Source organism: Capra hircus, chromosome 20 (assembly GCF_001704415.2).
Source record: "Capra hircus breed San Clemente chromosome 20, ASM170441v1, whole genome shotgun sequence".
Classification (NCBI taxonomy): domain Eukaryota; kingdom Metazoa; phylum Chordata; class Mammalia; order Artiodactyla; family Bovidae; genus Capra; species Capra hircus.
The window spans coordinates 44624344-44647094 of record NC_030827.1 but is presented as its reverse complement, the minus strand read 5'-3'; positions in this window follow the sequence as shown (position 1 = coordinate 44647094).

Here is a 22751-nt window from a genome sequence, read left to right as displayed (position 1 = left end):
TACTTTTAATACGTGATGTGAAAAGCCGTTTGATTGGTAAAGACCCTGATACTTGGAAAGATTAAAGAAAAAAGGAAAAGGAGGTGGCAAGAGATTAGATGGTTAGATAGCATCGCTGACTCAATGAACATGAATTTGAGCAAACTATGGGAGTTGGTGGAGGACAGAGAAGCCTGGCATGGTGCAGTCCATGGTGTTGCAAAAAGCTGGAAGTGACTTAATGATTGACTGACAATTCTTTTCACAATTTTTAGGAGAATATTGTGTACATATAAACTTACTGAATCACCTAAAACAAAATACTTTTATCTATTAATTTTGAGTTCAGTGGACCACATAATTAATTGTGGTATAAACAATTCTGAAAACAAAATATTTTATATTTCCCTAAGTGGAGAAATTACCATTACAGCAAAGTAGGAGCCAGAAGAGATAAAGTTTGTTTCTTTATATAAAGTTTGTATCTACTTTCATTGCTCGGTTCTATTTTTTGTTTGTTTGTTTGTTTGTTTTCAGCAGGATAGAGAATACTGATATTATTTATTAAAGCAGTGAAAGAATCTTAATATGGATTTAATACATTTGATACATCATACTTGTATGATACTTGAAATCCAACAGAGCACTAATCAGATGTCTTACACTTATAAATGGGGAAATTAGGAAGATAATGAGCTGAAAAATCAGCAATGGACCTTTTATAAAGACTTAGATGTTTTGACTCTCTTCATTAAGATTTTTATCTCTTAATGTAAAATGGTTTCTTCAACTGAAATCCTCTGACATTTGATGTGACTTATTTTCCAAAACAAAATTTTAAATGATGAATAAGTGGCTATAGAATGAACATTATTTAAAAAAGAAAAATATTCTGTTAGATATTTTGCAAAAAGTAAGCAATATATGCTATTGATTACTGTCTGTATATTTTCCAAAATTACATTGTTGTTGTTCAGTCACCCAGTTGTGTCCAACACTTTGCAACTCCATGGACTGCAACACACCGGGCTTCCCTGTCCTTCATTGTCTCCTGGAGTTCCCTCAAACTTATGTCCATTGAGTCAGTCATGCCATACAACCGTATCATTCTCTGTCATGCCTTGCCTTCAATCTTTCACAGCATCAGAGTCTTTTCCAAACTGTTGGCTCTCCTTATCAGGTGGCCAAAGTATTAGAGCTTCAGCTTCAGCATCAGTATTTCCAGTGAATATTCATGGTTGATTTCCGTTAGGATTGACTGGTTTGATCTCCCTGTTGTCCAAGGGACTCTCGAGAGTCTTCTCCACCAACATTGTTCGAAAGTATCAATTCTTCAACACTCCATCTTCTTTATGGTCCACCTCTCATATCCATACATGACTACTGGAAAAATCATAGACTCAACTATACAGATCTTTGTTGGCAAAGTGATTCCTCTGCTTTTTAATATACTTTCTAGCTTTGCCATAGTTTTCCTTCCAAGGAGCAAGCATCTTCTTATTTCATGGCTGTAGTCACTGTCTACAGTGATTTTGGAGCCCAAGAAAAAAAATCGTCACTCCATGTCTTTGTCATGAAGTGATGGCACCAGATATCATATTCTTAGTTTTTTGAATGTATAGCTTTAAGCCAGCTTTTTTTACTCTCCTCTTTTACCCTCATCAAAAGGCTCCTTAGTTCTTCTTCCTTTTCTCCATTACAGTGGTCTATATCATTTGTATATCTGCTGTTGTCGGTATTTTTCCCAATGATAATTCCAGTTTGTGATTCATCCAGGCTGGCATTTCGCATTATATACTCTTCATATAAATTAAATAAGCAGAGTGACAATTTATAGCCTTGTGGTACTCCTTTCCCAATTTTGAACAAGTCCATTATTCTATGTCCAGTTCTAACTGTTGCTTCTTGACATGCATACAGATTTTTCAGTAGACAGGTAAGGTGATCTGGTATTCCCGTCTATTTAAGAATTTTCCACAGTTTGTTTTGATCCACATAGTCTGATGGCTCGGATGGTTAAATAATCTGCCTGAAATGTGAAAAGACCTGGATTTGACTCCTGGATTGGAAAGATCCCCCAGGAGAAGGGAATGGCTACCACTCTAGTGTACCTGCCTGAAGAATTCCATGAACAGAGGTGGGCTACAGTCCATGAGGTCAGAAAGAGTCAGACATGACTGAATAACTAACAGTTTCATTTTTCACACAGTCAAAGGCTTTAGGGTAGTCAATGAAGCAGAAGTAGATGTTTTTCTGGAATTCCTTTGCTTTTTCTGTGCTCCAATGAATGTTCACAATTTGATCTCTGGTTCCTCTACCTATTCTATATCCAACCTGTACATCTAGAGGTTCTCAGTTCACATACTGCTGAAGGAAGACTAGCTTGAAGAATTTTGTGCATTAACTTGCTAACATGTGAAATGAAGGCAATTGAATGGCAATTTAAATGCTCTTTGGCATTACCCTTCTTTGGGATTGTAAGGAAAACTGACATTTTCCAGTCCTGTGGCCAGTGCTGAGTTTTCCAAATTTGCTGATCTACTGAGTGCAGCACTTTTACAGCGTCATCTTTTAGGATTTTAAATAGCTCAACTGGAATTCCATTGCCTCCACTAGTTTTGTTCGTATTAATGCTTCTTAAGGCCCACTTGACTTCACATTCCAGGATGTCTGGCTGATGTAGAGTGACCACAACATGGCAGCCATAGGAAACTATTACAGTAAGGATATTTGCTTTATGTTTTTTCTTGGATAATTATAATATTTGTAATTTTTTTGAGTTTGAAAAAACTGTCTATTATCTGCTAGTTTTTTTGTGATGCCATTTCTTCCTTATGTGTCTGGTCATCTTCGATATGGTGATACTTAAAGCACTTAAAAAATAGGGAATAATTTTTAACTTTGGATTAAATGACTGAACTACATAGAGGAATTGGCTTTCCTCTTGAATGACTGGAAAAGCTATGAGATGACCAACTTAAATCAACTTCAATACTTTTATCCTTGTACCACACAATCAACAATAATAATATGAACTAGCAAATATTTGTGAAGTCTGGATGTTTAGAATTTACCTATTGCCCGTTACAGATGATGCCTACTTTTAGACTATCTTGTGGGAATCTTTGATTTCAAATTTTATTTTTTGATTAATTCAAAATGAACAAACTCATAGTCTAACTTAACAAACATGGCTTGTTCGTTAGAGAAGGAAAGATGGGTGGAGTAATAAATTAGGAGCTTGTGGTTAACACATGTGCATGACTGTATATAAAATAGATAATAAACAAAGACTGACTGTATAGCACAGGGAACTCTACTCAATACTCTGTAATAACCTATATATATTTATATATATTGTCTATATATAAATATAACAAAATCAACGTGCTGTAGAGCTGAAACTAAAACAGTTTAAGTCAAACATACTCAAATATAAAATAAAATAAATGTCTTTTTAAAATGACAATAGACTCCTGCAGTCAAAATTGCTTCCACATTCTAAATAAGTTATTATAATATGATTTAATAAACTTTTTAGTTGTTCATCAATGTCTTAAAATATTTCAAATATGTTACCGAACTACTTTAGCTTCGTTTACTGTAGAAAAGTTGGTTTTATGATCTCATAGACCATTATTGGAAATTGGAGTCACTCATTTTATTCCCTCTTTCCTTATTCCTCAGTTATAAATCCTGCTATGACATAGATAAGATCTATTCTGAACACTAAAACTTCTTCTTTATTTAGGATTTATTTCTTATTTATAATTTGAGTATCTTTTCTCATTATATAGACCCATATACCCCAGAGTATAATAAGGGACCGGGTTTCTCTCTAGTAGAATGTTCTTTTCAAATATTGACCTATCTGTGAGAAAAGCTGTGACCTTAAGAGAGACATGTTCATTGGCAAACAGGACAAAATAAGTTATCAACTTTTGTCTCAAATGAGAAACTATGCTTTTCGATAAACATGATATAAATTATTTATATTTTTCTAATCACTTAAAGATCCTGTAACTATCTGTCTTTGTTTTACCATGATTGTTAAAAGTGCTAATCAATCACAGAACATACAAGCTTACTTTATGTAATTTCTTAAAGACATTCCTCAATGACTTCAATATTCATAATAATCCTTTTTCAACTAGCAATCTCAGATTTCATTGCTCTCAATCTACATGCTGTATTGGCTTCTCAATATTATTGTTTCATAGTGAACTATATTAAATCTAGACATTTTCCCTTTTCACCAAACTAAAATTTTAGTATGATGACAGTAATAATATTAGACTAAGATTTTAGTGCTCTCTACTAATAAGGAATAATAATCATTAAATTTCTTCAATTTCCTAATCTCCATTATCAATTAAATTGTACTTTATGCACTTCATCTATTATCATTTTATCACATCATATCCCTATATTTTTCCAACATATCTTTCCCAATAAACTTCACATGCTTTTAATTAGAAAGTCATTCTTAATTATCATGCACCCTTAGTACTTGAAACATTGATAGGTAACAGATGCTATGTAAATACATGTTTTTATATTGTTGGCTTTCTTCATTCTCAGCTCATATGAATGCATATCTTGGCTATTCATCAAGCACTGCTTTAAAATAGCTTTTTAACTCTCTTTCAAGTTTTCGGAGTGCAGTGCTTACAGAAGATTACAGGTTTAAAGAAAATAAAATTTTGTGTTCAGTCCAGCTTTAGAAAATATGGGATTTATGTTTGTTTAGTTGGTTGTTTTTTTTTTTTTTTTTTTTTTTTTGCACCAACATCAGTAAGTAGCAGATGATGCTGACCTCTTAGTATGTGATTCATACTGTTTTTTATGGAAACCTATAGTTAAGTTTGGAGAAGGCAATGGCACCCCACTCCAGTACTCTTGCCTGGAAAATCCCATGGATGGAGGAGCCTGGTAGGCTGCAGTCCATGGGGTCGCGAAGAGTCAGACACGACTGAGTGACTTCACTTTGACTTTTCACTTTCATGCATTGGAGAAGGAAATGGCAACCCACTCCAGTATTCTTGCCTAGAGAATCCCAGGGATGGGGGAACCTGGTGGGCTGCCGTCTATGGGGTTGCACAGAGTTGGACACGACTGAAGTGACTTAGCAGGAGTATAGTTATTTGTCAGATAAAATTAAAATATGTTTTGGATGAATCAACAATTTGAAAAATTAAAATGCTAAAATTCACCATGGTATTGATTCCACATCAAATATGATATGCTTGAGACTCACAATTTGTTTTAAGCATCTAGTAGGTGATGAATGTGAATTTCTAAGGAAGGCAAACTATTTTTTTATTTCTCCCTCTTTTGGTCTTCTTGATAATAAACTATGCGCATTCTTAAAGGGAATCAAATGTTTCAGGTATCAGTTTCAGTTTCAGTTTAGTCGCTCAGTCGTGTCCGACTCTTTGTGACCCCATGAATCACAGCACGCCAGGCCTCCCTGTTCATCACCATTTCCCGGAGTTCACTCAGACTCACGTCCATCGAGTCCATGATGCCATCCAGCCATCTCATCCTCGGTCGTCCCCTTCTCCTCCTGCCCCCAATCCCTCCCAGCATCAGAGTCTTTCCAATGAGTCAACTCTTCGCATGAGGTGGCCAAAGTACTGGAGTTTCAGCTTTAGCATCATTCCTTCCAAAGAAATCCCAGGGTTGATCTCCTTCAGAATGGACTGGTTGGATCTCCTTGCAGTCCAAGGGACTCTCAAGAGTCTTCTCCAACACCACAGTTCAAAAACAGGTATAGCAATATCCATTTCTGACCAGGGTATTTTTAGATACAATTATTAGGTGCCCTGGGTTTTATACATTGCAATAGCAATAAAATCTATCTTTGGTGATTTAGGACTGAATCAAAAGAATAAAACAGTTTAGAATAACTGAGGTACTTGGAAATTCTATGGAAAGCAGTAAAAATAATTACAGAAGACTCAAAAATAAGTTCATTTTCATTCACAATATTTCTGAAATAAATCATAAATGGTATAAGAAGTCTAGTTGTTTAAATGAGTTTTTTAATATATCCTAAGCTAATTTATAAAGTATTATTTATCTATTATTAGTAGCAATATTTAATTATATGTATTTTTATTTTAGTGTATTTACAGCATACTCTTTTCCTTATATGAAAAGATAAGAAAAAATGTGGAGACATATTTCTGACATTGTATTAAAGTGGCATATCACCTATGTTCTGCCCTGAATGTCATTTTAAGCATACTGAATAAAAAAAATTTGCTTAAAAGAATAATATAGAATGTGACCACAAAGAAAACTTTGTGATATATATCCTTAATTCTATAGTTCACCTAAGGCATATAGGATATTTGAGGTTAAAGTGGTTTTTGAGCTTGCTCAACTTTGTAATTTAACATTCTGGGATATGTAAATCAAGAAATGTTATTTCTATGTTCCAATTATGTAAATTGTGTATCACTTTCTAATATTCAAGTGCTGTGGTCTTAGAACAATCCGTAACTGTGAAATCATGAATTCCTTAAGCTCTTTTAATTCTGCATTTTTTTTAAGCACCATCCCTGGGTTTATTCTCAAATTTAAATATATTCATTCAATTTGCTAAATTCTATAGTCAAGAGTCCTACAAAAATCTTATATTTTTCTTCATTTGTGAAATGTGATTATATATTTGTTACCTTTAAGGGCATACAAAATAATAATTCAGGTGCAGTAATCATTAGTTCTGTTCTAAGTAACATTGGTGAATTTATCATGTGACTTTGTTTACTGTACAACATAAAATATATTAATAAATAGTTCAAGTAAAGTTATTAATGTTTGCTCAATTACCTGGAAACCCCATAAAAACATAAACATATGCACATTTATAGAGAAAAATCAGAAGCTCAGCCAAACATTCACATTGCGTATGCTTAAAACTCAGAAATATGTTGGGTTGCTAAGGAAAACATTCAAAATGAATAGTCAATCAACCAATGTGACACCCTATATCAACAGAAAAGACGAAAATCATTTGATCATTTCAATGGATGCAAAAAAAGGATTTGATTCAATATCCATTCAATATAAACACTCTTATCAAGTGCATATTGAGGAAACATAGTAGAGCATAAGACTATTTGTGACAAAACCACAGCTAACATAATACCCAATGATGAGAGCTGAAAGCCTTCCTGCTGAAATCTAGACCAAGACACAGATGCCCACTCTCACCATTTCTATTCAACATAGTTTTGCAAGTCTTAGCCACAGCAATTAGATAAGAAAAAGAAATAAAAGTTATACAAATTGAAAGGGAAAAGGTAAAGTTGTTATGATATACTGATATTCTATATAGAAAACCTTAAAGACGTCACACCAAAACTACTAGAACTGATAAATGAATTCAGCAAGGTAGCAGGATACAAGATTAACACACAGATATCCATTGCATTTCTTTACACTAATAATGATATATCAGAAAGGGAAAGTAAGAAAAAAAATCCATTTAAAAATTACAGCAACAAATACAAAGTACTGAAAAATATACCTGACCAATGGGGTGAAAGCTTGTATACTGATGATTATGAAATATTGATAAAGGAAATTGAAGATATTTCCAAGAAATGAAAAGATTTTCTTCAACTGGAAGAATTAATATTGTTAAAATGGCTATATTACTTAAAGCAACCTAGAGATTAATGCAATCCCTATCAAATACATGACATTTTCCACAGAGTTAGTACAAATAATCCTAAAATGTATGTGAAATGATATAAAAGAGTAGAATTGCCAAAGCAATACTGAGGAAAAAAAAAGAACAAAGCTGAAGGCATTGCCACCTCAGACTTCAGTCAATACTACAAAGCTGCAGTAATCAAAACAGACTTATTGATCAACAGAACAGAATAGAGAGCCCTGAAGTAAATCCACACACCTACGATCAATTAATGTTTGAGAAAGGAGGCCAGAATATAAAATGGAGAAAAGATCATCTTTTCAGAAAGTGGTATTGGGAAAGCTGGACAACTGTGTATAAATCAATGAAGTTAGACTACACTCTCACATTATAAGCAAAAATAAACACAAAACGGTTCAAAGACTTAACTATAAAATATGACACTATGAACATCCTAGAAGAGAACTTAGGCAAAACATTCTCTGACATAAATCAGAGAAATGTTTCCTTAGGTCAGTCAACCAAGGCAATAGAAATTAAAGCAAAGATAAACAAATAGGACCTAATCAAACTTATAAGCCTTTACACAGCAAAGGAAAGAATAAATAAAATGAAAAGACAACTTATGGAATGGGAAAAAAATATTTACAAATGATGAGACCAGCAAGAGCTTAGTTTCCAAAATACACAAACTACTCATGCAACTCAAATGAAAAAAGAAAAAAGCAAACAAACAACTCATTCAAAAAATATGCAGATCTAAACAGACATTTCTCCAAAGCAGACAGACAGATGATCAATAGACACATGAAAAGATGCTCAGTGTCCTTAATTATTAGACAAATGTAAATAAAAATTATGATGAGGTATCACTTTACACCCCTCAGAATAGCCATTATTAGAAAGTCTACAAATAATAAATGCTGGAGAGGGTGTAGACAAATAGGAACCCTCCTGCATTGCTGGTGGGAGTGTAAATTGGTAGAGTCATTGTGAGAAGAGTATGGAAGTTCCTTTAAAAACTAAAAATGCAGTTACCATATAATCCAGAAATTCTACTCCTGGAGATATATACACAAAAAGCTCTAATTCAAGAAAGATACATGCACCCCAGTGTTCATAGCAGCACTACTGAAAACAGCAAACATATGGAAGCAACCTAAGTTTTCATCAAGAGATGGATGGATAGATATGTATATATGCACAATGGAATATTAAAAAAAAGAATGAAACAATGCTGTTTTCAGTAATATGGATGAACTTTAGGAAATAAGACAGACAAAGATTAATATATGATGTCACTTACATGTAGAATCTTAAAAAAAAAAGAATTTATTTACAAAACAGAAACAGACTCACAAACAGAAAACAAATTTATGGTTATCATAGGGGAAAGGGGGTGAAGGGATAAATTAAGAGTTTGAGATTAGCACATACAAACCATTATATTTAAACTAGATAAACAACAAGATCTTACTATATAGTATAAGGAATTATAATTAATATCTTTTAATAAACTATAAAATCAGAATAGCATGAAACTTACCCAGCATCAGATCATATAGGCTTCTGATTCTGAAGCCAGGGATCTTTTCCTAACAACATGGCACTCCTATTCACACCTGAATGATCAGCTTTGCATATTTTGTTTAAAAAAAAAAAATCAGCCACATGTGAGATAACACAGATGACTTTAGTACTGTTGTTATTCTTAACAAATGAAAATATGAATATTTTGTTCCACTAAGCTGTAAAAACATAAAATTTGATTAGAAGTACATTTGAAGAAAAATAAACATAATAGTAACAATGTTTCATTCTATCTTCCTCTCTCCTCTTGCTTTCCAGTTTTCTGAAATATCCTCTTCTCATAGCAGTCCTGCAACTTACAAGTATAAATTGACCTTGCTAATTAACCACAACTAATTTAAAAACAAACAAACAAACAAAACAGTCAAACACAAAAGTCTGCTTCAACAGAGAGCTTCTGATGATCCAGGGGACATACTGGTGAATTCTGATAGCTTGAAAAGGCATCAGTAATCACATTTATGCCACAGAATTTTAATCTAGGAAAAAGTACTTTTCAAGCACATCTGTGGTTTCATGAGTCTTTGTTAATCATGATACATTAACTTATAGGTGTATGGCAGGTTTCATAATCTAGCATATTAGATCTTTTTAAACTTAGAATGAAAGGAAAGCTCATGCTTTAGTATGAACTTGTCTTGCCTCCATTACATATCTGGGGTTATGTGTTGATGGAAATTATAAAGAAAAAAAAAACAGTGAAAACAATATCTGACAATAGAAATAAAGCCACATAATTTTCCAACTGCATAGGTCAACAGTCTCTTGAAAGCTTGTTAAAATTATTTATTGTGGTTAAAAAATGAGAGGTCCTAAATCAAAGTTTACTTAGCACTGAAAGTTCATACTTTTAAAGTAATTACCAGTTTTACTTCACTTTATCCTTTCTCCCTTCACTGTACATATTCATTATTATGGTTGTCAATTATCTTAACTGTATGATCTTAATACAGGTAGTTCTACTATTAGCAAATTGCTCAGAAGCCTCTAATAGCTCTCTGGAGAGCACTTGTCTTACCCTATATCTCCCACCTTATTAAAAGGTCACATTAATTATATCACCATCATGGAGAGGAAATCAACACATCAGTCAGAAGAACTCACAATTGTGCTTCAGGTAGAACATAGGAGTGAATCAGATAAATTTAGAGCCCCAAAGTAGTCCATTTACATTTAACTCTTGTAAGTGCAATTAACAAAAGAAAAAATAAATCACGCTTACCCTTATTGGTTTAATTTTTGACAAGTGATATGTGATATAATTTGATGCTTATAGTTGTGAGTAAACTATCAGATGTTCATTTGAAAAAATGCTCATACAATGATTTCAAAAGACTAAACGTTTCACTGTTGATCAGAGATCCTTCAGTCATCATTTGAATTTCCAGGTAATTATGCACATAAATTGGTTTCTGATTAATCTTCTTTTACTTTCATGTGCTCCAGACTCTTGAGATCACAGCTTAGGAATTAATTCTGAGAAAAGCTGGGACAGTGGCAAAGAAAATCTGTAGGAAAGTGACTGTCTAATTATTAATAATACATCTTACCTGAGTCACTAAAGAGTTTCTATTCATTTTTTCAAATGAATTCTATGTGTCATTGTACAATTTTTCCTACTCAATATTCTTCTAAATTAATAAACTATCTCCCATATAAGAGAATTATTCATTGGTTCATTTGAGATAGTACATGCTTTAATGATTTATTGATGGTTTAAATTGAGAATCATGCCCCAAATTTAGAATTATTTTGTATTATTTTGTTCAAATAACAGGCTGTGTATGACTCATGGTTCTAGTAGGAAATAGGTGGCAAACATATTTTAGGACAATTAAAAATTTTTTTGTTAAGTGACCATTGATACAATTGGCAGTTGATGATGAAAACAATAAAGGATAATGCAACCTCCCTGGTGAGGTAGTACGATCTGGACACCTAAGCCCAAAGGGACTGTGGTATAGGGCAGAGAGCAGTTATAGTGACAATGGGCCTAAAACACTGACAGCCCCAAAAATTGCATAGAGGAAGCCAAGGAGTGAATATCCTTATCTCTCTCTATTTCCTTCAAACCTTGGCTCCCTTTTTGGCAACACTTTACCAGAAGCAGAAGTCAAAAAGAAACCTCTGATAAACTCCATATAGGTCAGCTTACCAGGGTGCATAGCAGAGTAGAGAAAGGTTGAAAGTTTATCTAAAGAGTCAAATTAAAGTTGGCAGTTTTCAAAGCTGTATTCATCAATTTCTAATTGTCAGCTGAGATGAAAAAGGACATGATATGGGGAAAATCTGATATGTGCAAAGAGTCAAGGAAGAGGAGAAAATTATGCAAAGTTGCAAGCATTCTTGAAAATAAAAAAAAATGATTCAGAGAAAGTCACAATTTATAAAGGGGTTACAGACGAGAAAAATAATTTTATACTTGGAAAAGAAGCATATTCAAAATTCTGGATTTTAAGCAAGAATAAAACTTGATATCAAACATACAAACTTGGAATCAAGGTTACTGAGGTAAAGCTCTCTCAAAAGAACCAGTTTCATACTACTCTACTGGGGAAACTTATTAAGTTACTAAATACATGTAAGCCTAATTTTTCTCAGCTATTAATTAGTACCTACCAAAGTAAAGGCTTGCTTGGGACTGAGAAGTAAGAAGATGCAAATAAGAGTCCTCAATTTAAGATCCATGTAAAACAGCTCAATTTAAGCATATTTAAGTAATTTAAGATAACTTTTCTATACACTGTTACAGAACAGGCTTCTTTCAATACACATTGCAAAGTGAAAAAAGAGCACAATTATCTTTTATCTGAAAATCTAATAATTGCAGGGCATAGCTACTCTAATTTTCACTTCCGTGTAATGAACACTTAATTATATCTTAGATTAAATGATTTACAATTAGTTTTTGATGTATTAAAGAATCTTCTTTATATAATATCTTGAACCCAATTTTAACGGAGATATTATTCATGATAACATGCTGTAATAAAGTCTTCATTAATACAAATAGCCATTCAACTTGAAGTATGCATTTCTCCCATAGCCACATAGACACCAGTGCTGCCCTCTCATTAGTCAAACGCAAACTTGCCACAGAGAAAATTCTACAAAGGAGAAGGAATTCTATTTTCAACTCTTCTGTGTTTGAAGAAAAGGTTATAGCCTCATAGAGTGATTTCTATAAATAATTGTTTCTCCCAATTAAAATTTAAATATTTTATTTTTGACTAGATGGAAAAGCAGATTAACTAAAACATAATTTCTATTTCAATGTTTATTCTCATCAGAGTGCCACTGAACCTGAAATAACTACCACTAGAGTATATCTAGAGATTAAATTACTATTGCTGAGTGAATCTTTTAAACTCAATATGTATTATTGTAGAATAAGCACTCCATTTATACACATTACTCCTAGAAGAGTAGCAACATTTGATACAATTAACTTTCAGTTCTTTCAAAATCATTCTGAATGATTTAAGCTTTGAGATATAAGAAAAAGAATTTCGATGACTGATTTAGGGATAATTGGCAATCCACTTCAGAACTCTTGCCTGGAAAATCCCATGGAGGAGCCTGGTAGGCTGCAGTCCATGGGGTCGCGAAGAGTCGGATACGACTGAGCCTCTTCACTTTCACCTTTTACTTTCATGCACTGGAGAAGGAAATGGCACCCCACTTCAGCATTCTTGCCTGGAGAATCCCAAGGATGGGGGAACCTGGTGGGCTGCCATCTATGGGGTCGCACAGAGTTGGACACAACTGAAGCAACTTAGCAGCAGCAGCAGAAGGAAGAGAAAGTCAAAGAAGATGCCGTTTATCCAAGGTAAGGAGCAGTGGCTGCTCTTTGCTGGAGCAGCCATGAAGAGATACCACACGGCCAAGGTAAGAGAAACCCAAGTAAGATGGTAGGTGTTGCAAGAGGGCAGCAGAGGGCAGACACACTGAAACCATACTAACAGAAACTAGTCAATTTAATCACACTAGGACCACTTTCTCTAACTCAATGAAACTAAGCCATGCCCACGGGGCAACCCAAGATGGGCGGGTCATGGTGGAGAGGTCTGACAAAATGTGGTCCACTGGAGAAGGGAATGACAAACCACTTCAGTATTCTTGCCTTGAGAACTCCATGAAGAGTATGAAAAGGCAAAATGATAGGAAACTGAAAGAGGAACTCCTCAGGTAAGTAGGTGCCCAATACACTACTGGAGATCAGTGGAGAAATAACTCTAGAAAAAAAATGAAAGGATGAAGTCAAAGCAAAAACAATACCCAGCTGTGGATGTGACTGGTGATACAAGCAAGGTCCGATGCTGTAAAGAGCAATATTGCATAAGAACTTGGAATGTCAGGTCCATGAATCAAGGCAAATTGGAAGTGGTCAAACAAAAGATGGCAAGGGTGAACATCGACATTCTAGGAATCAGAGAACTAAAATGGACTGGAATGGGTGAATTTAACTCAGATGACCATTATATCTACTACTGTGGGCAGGGATCCCTCAGAAGAAATGGAATAGCCATCATGGTCAACAAAAGAGTAAGAAATGCAGTACTTGGATGCAATCTCAAAAATGGCAGAATGATCTCTGTTCATCTCCAAGGCAAACCATTCAATATCATGGTAATCCAAGTATATGCCCCAACCAGTAATGCTAAAGAAGCTGAAGTTGAATGGTTCTATGAAGACCTACAAGACCTTTTAGAACTAACACCCAACAAAGATGTCCTTTTCATTATAGGGGACTGGAATATAAAAGTAGGAAGTCAAGAAACACCTGGAGTAATAGGCAAATTCGGCCTTGGAATGCGGAATGAAGCAGAGCAAAGGCTAATAGAGTTTTGCCAAAAAAATGCACTTGGTCATAGCAAACGCCCTCTTCCAAGAACACAAGGGAAGACTCTACACATGGACAACACCAGATGGTCAACACCGAAATCAGATCGACCATATTCTTTGCAGCCAAAGATGGAGAAGCTCTGTACAGTCAACAAAAACAAGACCAGGAGCTGACTGTGGCTCAGATCATAAACTCCTTACTACCAAATTCAGACTTACATTGAAGAAAGTAGGGAAAACCGCTAGACCATTCAGGTATGACCTAAATGGAATCCCTTATGATTATACAGTGGAAGTGAGAAATAGATTTAAGGGACTAGATCTGATAGATAGAGTGTCTGATGAACTATGGAATGAGTTTCATGACATTGTACAGAAGAAAGGGATCAAGACCATCCCCATGGAAAAGAAATGCAAAAAAGCAAAATGGCTGTCTGGGGAGGCCTTACAAATAGCTGTGAAAAGAAGAGAGGTGAAAAGCAAAGGAGAAAAGGAAAGATAGAAGCATCTGAATGCAGAGTTCCAAAGAATAGCAAGAAGAGATAAGAAAGCCTTCTTCAGCGATCAATGCAAAGAAATAGAGGAAAAGAACAGAATGGGAAAAACTAGAGATGTCTTCAAGAAAATTAGAGATACCAAGGGAACATTTCATGCAAAGATGGGCTCAATAAAGGACAGAAATGGTATGGACCTAACAGAAGCAGAAGATATTAAGAAGAGATGGCAAGAATACACGGAAGAACTGTACAAAAAGGATCTTCACGACCCAGGTAATCACGATGGTGTGATCACTCATCTAGAGCCAGACATCCTGGAATGTGAAGTCAAGTGGGCCTTAGAAAGCATCACTACAAACAAAGCTAGTGGAGGTGATGGAATTCCAGTTGAGCTATTTCAAATCCTGAAAGATGATGCTGTCAAAGTGCTACACTCAATATGCCAGCAAATTTAAAAAACTCAGCAGTGGCCACAGGACTGGAAAAGGTCAGTTTTCATTCCAATCCAAAAGAAAGGCATTACCAAAGAATGCTCAAACTACCGCACAATTGCACTCATCTCACATGCTAGTAAAGTAATGCTCAACATTCTCCAAGCCAGGCTTCAGCAATATGTGTACTGTGAACTTCCTGATGTTCAAGCTGGTTTTAGAAAAGGCAGAGGAACCAAAGATCAAATTGGCAACATCCACTGGATCATGGAAAAAGCAAGAGAGTTCCTGAAAAACATCTATTTCTGCTTTCTTGACTATGCCAAAGCCTTTGACTGTGTGGATCACAATAAACTGGAAAATTCTGAAAGAGATGGTAATACCAGACCACCTAACCTGCCTCTTGAGAAATCTGTATGCAGTTCAGGAAGCAACAGTTAGAACTGGGCATGGAACAACAGACTTGTTTCAAATAGGAAAAGGAGTATGTCAAGGCTGTATATTGTCGCCCTGCTTATTTAACTTCCATGCAGAGTACATCATGAGAAATGCTGGACTGGAAGAACACAAGCTGGAATCAAGATTGCCAGGAGAAATATCAATAACCTCAGATATGCAAATGACACCACCCTCATGGCACAAAGTGAAGAGGAACTAAAAAGCCTCTTGATGAAAGTGAAAGTGGAGAGTGAAAAATTTGGCTTAAAGTTCAACATTCTGAAAATGAAGATCATGGCATCCGGTCCCATCACTTCATGGGAAATAGATGGGGAAACAGTGGAAATAGTGTCAGACTTTATTTTTTTGGGCTCCAAAATCACTGCAGATGGTGATTGCAGCCATGAAATTAAAAGACGCTTACTCCTTGGAAGAAAAGGCATGACCAACCTAGATAGCATATTGAAAAGCAGAGACACTACTTTGCCGACTAAGGTCCATCTAGTCAAGGCTATGGTTTTTCCTGTGGTCATGTTTGGATGTGAGAGCTGGACTGTGAAGAAGGCTGAGCACCGAAGAATTGATGCTTTTGAACTGTGGTGTTGGAGAAGACTCTTGAGAGTCCCTTGGACTGTGAGGAGATCCAACCAGTCCATTCTGAAGATCAACCCGGGGATTTCTTTGGAAGGAATGATGCTAAAGCTGAAACTCTAGTACTTTGGCCACCTCATGCGTAGAGCTGACTCATTGGAAAAGACTCTGATGCTGGGAGGGATTGGGTGCAGGAGGAGAAGGGGACAATAGAGGATGAGATGCCTGGATGGCATCACTGACTCAATGGATGTGAGTCTGAGTGAACTCTAGGAGTTATTGATGGACAGGGAGGCCTGGCGTGCTGTAATTCATGGGGTCGCAAAGATTCAGACACGACTGAGTGACTGAACTGAACTGAAGAGAACGTTATATTTTATATGTTGATAGCAACTAATAATGCACAAGAAAGTAAGGAAAACCACTAGGCCTTTTTGGTACGACATATATCAAATCCCTTAATGATTGTACAGTAGGGGGAATGAATAGATTCAAGGGATTAGATCTGATAGACAGGGTGCCTGAACAACTATAGACAGAGATTTGTAACACTGTACAGGAGTCAGTGACAAAAACCATCCCAAAGAATAAGAAATACAAGAAGGCAAAATGGTTGTCTGGGGAGCTTTACAAATATTCGAGAAAAGAAGAGAAGCAAAAGGCAAAGAAGAAAGGGAAAAATATGCTTAACTGAATGCAAAATTCCAGAGAATAGCAAGCAGAGATAAGAAAGCCCTCTTAAGTGAAAAAGGCAAAGAAATAGAGGAAACAATAAAATCAGAGAGACTAGAGATCTCTTCAAGAAAATTGAAAATATCAAGGGAAAATGTCATGCAAGAATGGGCATTATAAAGAACAGAAATGGTAAGGATGTGACAGAAGTAGAAGAAATTAAGAAGAGGTGGTAAGAATACACTGAAGAACTATACAAAAATCTCTTAATGATCTTGATAACCATGATGATGTGGTCATTCATCTAGAGCCCAGACATCCTGGAATGAGGTTAAGTGGGCCTTAAGAAGGAATACTATGAACAAAGCTACTGGAGGTGACAGAATTCTAGCTGAGCTATTTCAAATCCTAAAAGATTACATTGTTAAAGTGCTGCATTCAATGTGTCAGCAAATTTGGAAAACTCAGCAGTGGCCACAGGACTGGGAAATGTCAGTTTCATCCAAATCACAAAGAAGAGCACGGCCAGAGAATGTTCAGACTACCACACAACTGCACTCATTTCACTTGCTAACAAGGCAATGCCTGAAATCCTTCAAGCTAGGCTGCAATAGAACATGAACTGAGAACTTCCAGGTGTACAAGCTGGATTTAGAAAAAAACAGAGAAACTGGAGATGAAATTGCCAACATTCATTGGATCATAGAAAAAGCAGGGAATTTCAGAGAAATATCTACTTCTGTGTCATTGACTACAGTAAAGCCTTTGACTGTGTAGACCACAACAAATTGTAGAAAATTCTTAAAGAGATAGGTATATCAGACCACCTTACCTGTTGTCTGAGAAACCTGCATTTGGATCCAGAAGCAACAGTTGGAACCAGACACAGAACAAGGGACTGGTTCGAAATTGGGAGAGGAGTACATCAAGGTTGTACATTGTCACCTGCCTTGCTTATTGAACTTAAATGCAGATACACCATGCAAAATGCCAGGCTGTATGAATCACAAGCTGGAATCAAGATTGCTGGGGAAAATATCAACAACCTGAGCAATGCAGTTGATACCACTCTAATGGCAGAAAGTGAAGAGGAACTAAATATCTTCTTGATGAAGGTGAAAGAGAAGAGTGAACAAAGAAAAAAAACTGGCTTAAAACTCAACATTTAAAATACTAAGTTTATGGCATCCAGTCCCATCACTTCATGGCAAATAGAAGGGGGGCGCGGAATGGAAGCAATGACAGATTTTATTTTCTTGGGCTCCAAAATTACTGTGGACTGTGACTGCAGGCATGAAATTAAAAGATACTTGCTCCTTGGAAGGAAAGCTATGACAATCCTAGTGTATTAAAAAGCAGAGACATCACTTTGCTGACAAAGGCTCATATAGTCAAAGCCATGCTTTTTCCAGTGTTCATACACAGATGTGAAAGTTGAACCATAAAGAAGACTGCTACTGCTGCTAAGTTGCTTCAGTCATGTCCGACTCTGTGCAACCCCATGGACAGCAGCCCACCAGGCTCTTCTTTCCATGGAATTCTCTAGGTAAGAATACTGGAGTGGGTTGCCATTTCCTTCTTTAAAAGAAGACTGAGTGCCAAAAAATTGATGTTTTCTAACTCTGGTGCTGGAGAAGGCTCTTTGAGGTCCCTTGGGCTGCAAGGAGATGAACATAGTCAATCCCAAAAGAAATCAACTCTTTATATTCCTTGGAAGGACTGATGCTTAAGTTGAAGCTCCAATACTTTGGCCACCTGATGTGAAGACACAACTCACTGGAAAAGACCCTGATGCTGGGAAAGATTGAGGACAGGAGGAGAAAGGGACACTGAGGATGAGATAGTTGCATGGCATCACTGACTCAATGGACATGAGTTTGAGCAAATTCCAGAATATAGCAAAGGAAAAGATAACCTGGTATGCTGCAGTCCATGGGGTGACAAAGAGTCAGACATGACTTAGCAACTGAACAGGAACAAAAATAATACACAAACACTTGTAAGTAGAGACTCAGGTATGGATAAACTGCAGCCAAGAAGTAAAACTTAGTTCTACTGTTCTCTGTTTATTAAACAAAAAATACGAACTGGGTGACCATCAGGAACAAACAAGTCATGAAACAGATTGTTCAATTAAGGGGCTTATGTTTGACCTTTGTTTACAATTTTCCTATAACAATTATAACATTCAGAAAAATAGAAGTACTGTCTTTTCCAAAGAGGAATTGCATCAGTTCAGTTCAGTTCAGTTCAGTTCTTTTCCGTCGCTCAGTCATGTCTGACTTTTGAGACCCCATGAATTGCAGCACGCCAGGCCTCCCTGTCCATCAATAACTCCCAGAGTTCACTCAGACTCATGTCCATCGAGTCCGTGATGCCATCCAGGCATCTCATCCTCTATTGTCCCCTTCTCCTCCTGCCCCCAATCCCTCCCAGCACCAAAGTCTTCAATGAGTCAACTCTTCGCATGAGGTGGCCAAAGTACTGGAGTTTCAGCTTTAGCATCATTCCATCCAAAGAAATCCCTGGGTTGATCTCCTTCAGAATGGACTGGTTGGATCTCCTTGCAGTCCAAGGGACTCTCAAGAGTCTTCTCCAACATCACAGTTCAAACGCATCAATTCTTTGGTGCTCAGCCTTCTTCACAGTCCAACTCTCACATCCATACATGACTAAAGAAAAACCATAGCCTTGACTAGACAGACCTTAGTCGGCAAAGCAATGTCTCTGCTTTTGAATATGCTATCTAGGTTGGTCATAACTTTTCTTCCAAGGAATAAGCGTCCTTTAATTTCATGGCTGCAATTACAATCTTCAGTGATTTTGGAACCCCCAAAAATAAAGTCTGACACTGTTTCTACTGTTTCCGCATCTATTTCCCATGAAGTGATGGGACCAGATGCCATGATCTTTGTTTTCTGCATGTTGAGCTTTAAGCCAACTTTTTCACTCTCCTCTTTCACTTTCTTCAAGAGGCTTTTTAGTTCCTCTTCACTTTCTTCCATAAGGGTGGTGTCATCTGCATATCTGAGGTTATTGATATTTCTCCCGGCAATCTTGATTTCAGCTTGTGTTTCTTCAAGTCCAGCGTTTCTCATGATGTACTCTGCATGGAAGTTAAATAAGCAGGGTGACAATATACAGACGTGACATACTACTTTTCCTATTTGAAACCAGTTTGTTGCTCCATGTCAAGTTCTAACTGTTGCTTCCTGGCCTGCATACAGATTTCTCAAAAGGCAGGTTAGGTGGTCTGGTATTACCATCTCTTTCAGAATTTTCCAGTTTATTGTGATCCACACAGTCAAAGGCTTTGGCATAGTCAATAAAGCAGAAATAGATGTTTTTCAGGAACTCTCTTGCTTTTTCCATGATCCAGTGGATGTTGCCAATTTGATCTCTGGTTCCCCTACCTTTTCTAAAACCAGCTTGAACATCAGGAAGTTCACAGTTCACGTATTGCTGAAGCCTGGCTTGGAGAATGTTGAGCATTACTTTACTAGAATGTGAGATGAGTGCAATTGTGCGGTAGTTTGAGCATTCTTTGGTAATGCCTTTCTTTTGGATTGGAATGAAAACTGACCTTTTCCAGTCCTGTGGCCACTGCTGAGTTTTTTAAATTTGCTGGCATATTGAGTGTAGCACTTTGACAGCATCATCTTTCAGGATTTGAAATAGCTCAACTGGAATTCCATCACCTCCACTAGCTTTGTTTGTAGTGATGCTTTCTAAGGCCCACTTGACTTCACATTCCAGGATGTCTGGCTCTAGATGAGTGATCACACCATCGTGATTATCTGGGTCGTGAAGATCCTTTTTGTACAGTTCTTCCGTGTATTCTTGCCATCTCTTCTTAATATCTTCTGCTTCTGTTAGGTCCATACCATTTCTGTCCTTTATTGAGCCCATCTTTGCATGAAATGTTCCCTTGGTATCTCTAATTTTCTTGAAGACATCTCTAGTTTTTCCCATTCTGTTCTTTTCCTCTATTTCTTTGCATTGATCGCTGAAGAAGGCTTTCTTATCTCTTCTTGCTATTCTTTGGAACTCTGCATTCAGATGCTTCTAACTTTCCTTTTCTCCTTGGCTTTTCGCTTCTCTTCTTTTCCCAGCTATTTGTAAGGCTCCTATCGTGAAGGCGTTGTTGGAATTTCAGTACAGCTTTTAAGACCAAGGATTTTGGATAGAGCCTACTTTGGTTTGATTTCAGGTATAACACTCACTCTTTTGATGTTGGGCTTTAATTTTTCAGTGTTTATATGGGAGACAATGGTATTATGGTATTTTGTCAATATCATTGTTTTTTTTTATGGAAAGTCAATAGATTTTAATCAAAATATAATAACAATATTTACAGACCTTTCATAGTTCCACTCATAGTTCTAAGTATGAATACCTATATTTAGCACTTTTGCCTATATAAATTATACACATGTACATATATATTATTTTTAAAGGCTTGTGGCTGTGACTAGAACTGTGAGTGTTGTTTATACAGACATTGTGTTGTTTAGTTGCTCAGTTGTGTCTGATTCTTTTGTGACCCCATGGACTGTAGCTGGTCAGGCTCATCTATCTAAGGAAGTCTCCAGGCAAGAATACTGAAGTGGGTATCCATTCCCTTCTCCAAGAGATCATTCCAACCCAGAGATAGAACTTGGGTCTCCTACATTGCAAATGGATTCTTTATCAGCTGAGCCACCAGAGAAATGCAGAAACAAACAAACAAAAGCACTGTAAATTAAAAACTTCACCATGAGCCAAATCTATGCACATATTTGTTACTACTCTTTAAAAATATGTTGTTAAAAATAAAGACAAAACAAACACATCCAAATTTGGTAGCTTTTAGATAAATTGTAGGTGATTTTATCACATTAATTTTACTAAACTCTCTATCTTGGTTATAGTTATTTCATAATTATAGCTAATGCTTAAGGGAATGAAAATATTCACAGCTAGTTTTCAATTCTATAAAACTTTTAGACATTTCATCCAAGATACTAGAAGATACCCAAAATAATTTTCATTAAATATGAACTCTTCACCAATGGTGAATCCTCCGTTGTCTATTTTTTTCCCTCATTAGTTAGAGAATCAAAATTCTTCACTGGTTTTATTTACTCTCTCATTTTCCATATTTCCAGCATTGTTTTCTAAATGACATTATTGATTGAATTTATACTTAAAAATTGATGAAGACTAGAGTAGTGGTCAGAGAAGGCAATAACAACCCACTCCAGTACTCTTGCCTGGAAAATCCCACGGACAGAGGAGCCTGGTAGGCTGCAGTCCATGGGGTGGCTAGGAGTCGGACACGACTGAACGACTTCACTTTCACTTTTCACTTTCATGCATTGGAGAAGGAAATGGCAACCACTCCAGTGTTCTTGCCTGGAGAATCCCAGGGACCGGGGAGCCTGGTTGGCTGCCGTCTATGGGGTCGCACAGAGTAGGACACAACTGAAGCGACTTAGCAGCAGCAGAGTAGCGGTCAAAAGAAAAATAATAAGTGGAAGTTGGTGATTCCAAATCACAGAAAGCACATGTAAATGTGATTTTCAGAATAAGACTGTAGGAATGTTTCAGAATCAGACTGTAGTGAGAAAAAATTATAGTGTATGGGTCCTATTCCTGGAGAATTATTTCCCAGGATACAAATGGAGGCTTTTGCGGAAGTTTCAAGGGACAAGAAAAGATACTGAGAAAGAGAGAAGGAAGTTGACTTAAACAGGACTTTCCACAGGGCAGTGGTGAAAAGAAATCTGAATGAACTAGTTTTCTTTATCATTACAATAATCTTATAAAGGTAGCAGAGTGAAGTGACTAAACTTAGGGTCTAAAAACTATTGCATCGTTTTAATCCCAAATTCACTGTCTTGCTGTGTTACGTAGGAAATTTAACTCCTGCAGTAGTTTTCTCACTCATGTGGTGAGTACAGTGATTGAAGTCTATATTCCTTTATCTGCCATTCCAAAATCAAAACAATTCTGTAATTAAAATACTTTTCTTATTCAGCAGCAAAATGAGACCCAAGCTGA